Source organism: Erinaceus europaeus, chromosome 14 (genome assembly GCF_950295315.1).
Source record: "Erinaceus europaeus chromosome 14, mEriEur2.1, whole genome shotgun sequence".
In the NCBI taxonomy this organism is placed as follows: Eukaryota; Metazoa; Chordata; class Mammalia; order Eulipotyphla; family Erinaceidae; genus Erinaceus; species Erinaceus europaeus.
The window spans coordinates 39,547,860-39,553,859 of NC_080175.1; positions in this window are offsets into that span (position 1 = coordinate 39,547,860).

Here is a 6,000-nt window from a genome sequence, read left to right on the forward strand (position 1 = left end):
TCTATCTCTCTTATATCTCTATCTCTCCCTCTCCTGTCTCTCCCCTTTCTCCCTCCCTTTTTTCTGTTTCTCTCTGTATCTATCCAGTATAAATATATCTATATCTATATATCTATATCTATATATGGCTTACTCTACTGCCCAGTAAAGTTGTTTATTAATATTAAAACTATTCTAGGGTTGGAAAGGTACCTCACTAGGTAGGGAGCATGCCTTGCTATACCCAAAGTTCAACTTTGAGACCTGGCTCACATAGAAAGAGCTATGAACTCATGAGAAGTGCTAGTGCTGCCACCTCTCTGTGTGTGTGTGTGTGTGTGTGTGTGTGTGTGTGTGTGTGTGTGTGTGCGCGTATTTGTCCACCTTTGTGAAAAAGTCATCCCAGGAGTAGTGAATTGGTCCTGGCTAAGAAAACCCTCCCCAATGAGTTTCTTTTCTCTTTTTTTTTAATTTCTATTTATTAATTTATTTGGTAGGACAGAGAGAAATTGTGATGGGAGGGTTAAGTAGAAAGAGAGAGAGAGAGGGAGGGAGAGAGAGAGAGAGAGAGACTCATAGCACTGTTCCACTGCTTGTGAAGTTTCTGCAGGTGGGGCCTGGGGTCTTGATCCTGGGTCCCTCTGTGCTTTTCCTTTTTATTTTATTTTATTATTTTTTTAAAGATAAAGATAATGAAAGAAAATACAGCATAGTCACTTCCTTCAATGTTGGGTGGGCAGGGGTCAAACCTCAGTCACAAATAGGCAAAGTAGTGCATTATCCAAGTGAGCTATTTCACCAACCCTTTCAAAGGCTTTTTGGGAGGAGGAGACAGCATAGTGGTTAAGCAGAGACTCACATGTCTGAGCCTCTCAGCTCCCAGGTTCACTGCCCCACACCACCATAAGCCAAAGCTGAACAGCACTGTGGAAAAAAAAAGAGATAAATAATAGCAATAAATAGTAATAATAATATAAAAATTTGGGGGGGGGTATTTTATTTTATTTTATTTTGCTTCCAGGGTCATTACTGGGCCTCGGTGCCTGAATGAGGAATCCACTGCTCCTGGAGGCCATTTTTTCACTTTCGTTGCCCTTGTTGTTTATCATTGTTGTTGTTATTATTATTGTTGCTGTTGGATAGGACAGAGAGAAATCAAGAGAGGAGGGGAAGGCAGAGGGGGAGAGAAAGACAGACACCTGCAGACCTGCTTCACCGCCTGTGAAGCAACCCCCCTCTCCCCACAGGTGGGGAGCTGGGTACTCGAACCAAGATCCTTATGCCAGTCCTTGTGCATCACAACATGTGCACTTAACCCTCTGTGTTACCACCCAGCTCCCAAGAAAAGTTTTGACTTCACAAATTAATTTAATTTATAACTTTAAAATGTCTTTGATTTCTTAGTTTACTTATTTTACTATTTATGAGAGGAGACTATCATTGTCTGTCGTGTAGCTTTTTTTAAAATTTTTTTTATTTAAGAAAGGATTAATTAACAAAACCATAGGGTAGGAGGGGTACAACTCCACACAATTCCCACCACCCAATCTCTATATCCCACCCCCTCCCCTGATAGCTTTCCTATTCTCTATCCCCCTGGGAGCATGGACCCAGGGTCATTGAGGGTTGCAGAAGGTAGAAGGTTTGGCTTCTGTAATTGCTTCCCCACTGAACATGGGCGTTGACTGGTCGGTCCATATTTCCAGTCTGCCTCTCTCTTTCCCTAGTAGGGTGGGTCTCTGGGGAAGCTGAGCTCCAGGACACATTGGTGGGGTCTTCAATCCAGGGAAGCCTGGCTAGCATCCTGATGGCATCTGGAACCTGGTGACTGAAAAGAGAGTTAACATACAAAGCCAAACAAATTGTTGAGCAATCATGGACCCAAAGCTTGGAATAGTGGAGAGGAAGTGTTAGGGAGGTACTCACTGCAAACTCTAGTGTAGTTTAAAAAACTTTCGGACACACTTTATTTTATGGTTTTTTTAACATTATTTTATTTTTTAAATTTTATTAGTGATTTAATATTGATTTACAAAATTATGTCAAGTGGCTGGGTGGTGGTGCACCTGGTTGAGTGCACGTTACAGTGTGCAAGGACCTGGGTTCAAATCCCTGGTCACCACTTTCAATGGTGAAGCAGGGCTGTAGGTCTCCCCCCCCCCATTACCTCTTCCCTATCAATTTTTGCCTGTGTCTAACTAATAAATAAATATCATTAAAAAATTTTAAAAGGAGACTTCCTTTTAAAAAAAAAATTACCTGTCAGCAAGGGCATAAATCCACTCCATTCCCACAACCAGCATTCTGAATCTTCAGTTGCCCCACTGCAAGCCACCACATGGACCAGCCATCTACAACTATCTCTCCAAATTTATACATAATTACCCCATTTTTCTTCCTGATCCAATCCTCTCTTCCCCTCCAAGACACTCATAACAACATTACAACCTCCATATGTCCCTCTTCTGTTCCTCCTCTCTTTCTGGGTGCTGATGGAGCTGGAGGTCAGAGCCCTCTTATCTTCATCCTATCACTTCTCCCCCAGTGGGAGTGTGGATCAAGATTGTTTTGGGGGTGCAGAAGATAGGAGTCCTGGCTTCTGTAGTTGTTCTCTGCTGGACGTGAGCATTGGCAGTTCAATACATACCACCCTCCCCCAGCCTGTTACTACCGTTTCCCAGTAAGCCAAAGCTCTGATGAGGTGAGGTTCCAGAACAACAGGACTTTGTTGAGGTCATCTGCCCAGAGAAGTCAGGATAACCTGGTAACATCTGCAACTTGGTTCTGACACACTTTCTGCGATGTTTTCTCCCACTGTCTTAGATGCAAAGCAGTGAGGACTTTGACCTCACACTCTGTTATCATTTCCGCTGTCCCCTACACTGAAATCTAGTGGCCAGATCTAGCAGATACTCGTCCTCCTCGGTTTTGGGAACACATATCCCAGAAATATGAACAAGCACAAGATACTTAAGAGCCCTAATTAAAAAGAATAAGCCTGTTGACCGGCTACGGAAGAAGGGCAAATGGTAGAAGAAGAAGCCCGCACAAGGCATAAATCCTCTACAGCATGGAGCTATGTTTAGTTTCCCAGCCCAACAGTCCCAGGCCTCTACAGTAGAGAAAGTGGTAGCAGAATCCCACAGACTTAGATGCCTATTGTAGGAAACACAGCAGCCTTGAGGAGACTGAAACCCCAGCATGCTAACCAGGCCACCAGGGAAGGGTGATCATGAGAAACAATCTGTACAGGGAGGGAGCAACAAAGGAAATGGGACCGGAAAAAGAGACTCTATAAATATGTGCATCAAGTCCTGGGAGGAACAGAAGGGAAGAGAATGGGACAGCAAAGTAGCTCTCCTGGACAGCTCACATGCTTTGCCATGCACATGAGCCAAGTTTGAGCACAGTCTCTCCACCCTGGAGAAAGCCTTGGTGCTAGGGTGTCTTTCCCGCCCCATCTGTCTGTCCTTCTGTTTTTGTCTGCATCTGAAAAAAGTCAGTCTGGAGCAATGAAGTTGCAAGGATGACAAAAGAAAAAAAAAATCTGGGCAGGGAGAGATAGCATAATGTTTATGCAAACAAACTGTCATGCCTGAGGCTTTGAAGTCCCAGGTTCAAATCCCCTGTACCACCATAAGCCAGAGCTGACCAGTGCTCTGATAAAGAAAAGGAAAGAAAAGAAGAGAAGGGAAGGGAAGGGAAGGGAAGGGAAGGGAAGGGAAGGGAAGGGAAGAGAAGAGAAGAGAAGAGAAGAGAAGAGAAGAGAAGAGAAGAGAAGAGAAGAGAAGAGAAGAGAAAAGAAGAGAAAAGAAGAGAAAGAAATCAAAATAGCAAAAACCTTGAGTCGTGCATTAATGGTTGGCACTGCCCAGGACCCAGACTGGAAGGAGAGCAGAATAGCACTGCAAAGGCCAGAGAGTGAATTCACATCCATGCACAGACCTCAGGGATCAGGTTAGGACATACAGAGTGACCCTAATTGGGATGACTACAGGCTAAAATGAAAGAAATCAACAATCCCTAGAAGACATTATTAGGACCCAAAGCCTCATGATGTAATATTCAAAATGTGTGAGTGATCTGGGAAAAAAAAAAAAGAAAGAAACACTTGATCCCAATTAGTCAAAGTATAATAGAAAAAGGGAAATCATTGAAAAAAAAAAAAACTCTCAAGTTAAAAGGCAGTCAACAGATAGCAACCCCAAGATGACACAGGTGTCATCATAAACAGCTGAAATTAATCTAATTAATCCATTCAGTAAGGGCAACAGCTCTTGAAATAATTAGAGAGATTAATGTTCAATTACTAGTAATTGGAAGAAAAAAAAAGAACTTAAAGAGAAAATTTAGAAATTAAATTAAGTTAAAAACAAGAGAAATAAAACTTCACTGGAGAGACATAGTAGCCTAATGACAGAAAAGATGAAATCAGCAAACTTGAATGTAGACCACTAGAATTACACACTCTGAAGAACAGAGGGGCAAAAAAGATGGGAAAACAAATTTGCTAGAGCCTCAGGGACCTTTGTGAAGCTACATGAGGTCCACTGAACCCTTTGTAATTCACAGTGTACTCACATTTAATTCAAAATAAGGTATTTTGGAGGCAGGAGAGATAGCCCAGCATTTGAGCACAGGATTGTATGCCTGAGGCCCCTGGTTTAATCCCCTGCACAACTATGTGGCAAAGCTAAATAGTACTCTGCTCCTTTTCTCACTCTTTTATAAATATAAACACATACAAACACACACACACACACATACATATACACATACATTTATTTTTAACCAGAGCACTGCTCAGTTCTGGTTTATGGTGACATGGGGGGTTGAGCCTGGGATTTTGGAGCCTCAGGCATAAAAGCTCTTTTCTTTAAAATCAGTTTATTGGGGGATTAATGGATTGCAATGCTGTTGCTGACACATGGACACTGCTTCTCATCTCCTTTTGACAAGTGTTTGCAAAACACTCTCACCTTAACCTTTGGGTCCTTTCTGACCATCATGTGCCCCCATCACTGCCCTTTATCCCTTCACCTCCCACCACCCCAACCCAGATGTCTTTGCTTCTGTGAAATGCACCAGCATGAAAGCCTTTTTGCATGACAGTTATGCTCTCTTCCCAGCATAACAGCTATGTTTTAATTTAAAAAAATAAATTAAATAATTATGTTCCTTTTTTAAGCATTCTTAAAATTTCCATTTCTTATATTTATTGGATAGAGACAGAAAAATTGAGAGAGGAAGGGGAGAAAAAGAGGGAGAGAGACACCTGCAGTCCTGCTTCACCACACACAAAGCTCCCCCCCTGCAGGTAGGGGAGCAGGGGGCTTGAACTCAGGTCCTCTCACATTCACTCAACTAAGTGCACCACCACCTGGCCCCTAAAATAAATTAATTTTAAATCACAGAACTGTACAACAAAAAAAGTCAATGCTAGGGCCCAGGAGTGGCACAACTGGTTAAACACACACATTACAGTGTGTAAGGATCTGGGTTCAAGCCCCTGGTCCCCACCTGCAGGGGGAAAAGCTTCACAAGTGGTGAAGTAGGGCAGCAGGTGTCTCTCTCTCCCTATCTCCCCCTCCCCTCTCAATTTATCTCTGTCTCTATCCAGTAATAATGCATAAGGACCTACGTTCAAGCTCCCACTCCCTACTTTCAGAGAGAAGCTTCACAAGCAGTGGGGGGGGGGGGGAGCAGTATTCCTTCACTCAACACTAAAAAGTTCTTCATACATTATATCAACAAAGAATTAAGGAGAGCAAGATTTTTCAGATACTTATGCTAGGTTCGGTAATCCAAGAAATTCACCAAGAGAGACCAGAGTGATGTAAAAACAAAGAGCCTTTATTTATAGCCTGGGCTAGAGGCTAGGGCCGAGACCTCACAGCTGTTCTAGGTGCTCGACCATGAACCCCAGCACATGAGGAGATATATAGAGTATGGTTTACATAGCATACATGACAAGCTTAGCCTTGTGGTTATCTTCTTTACTCATCTGGAGGAAATGTGGGG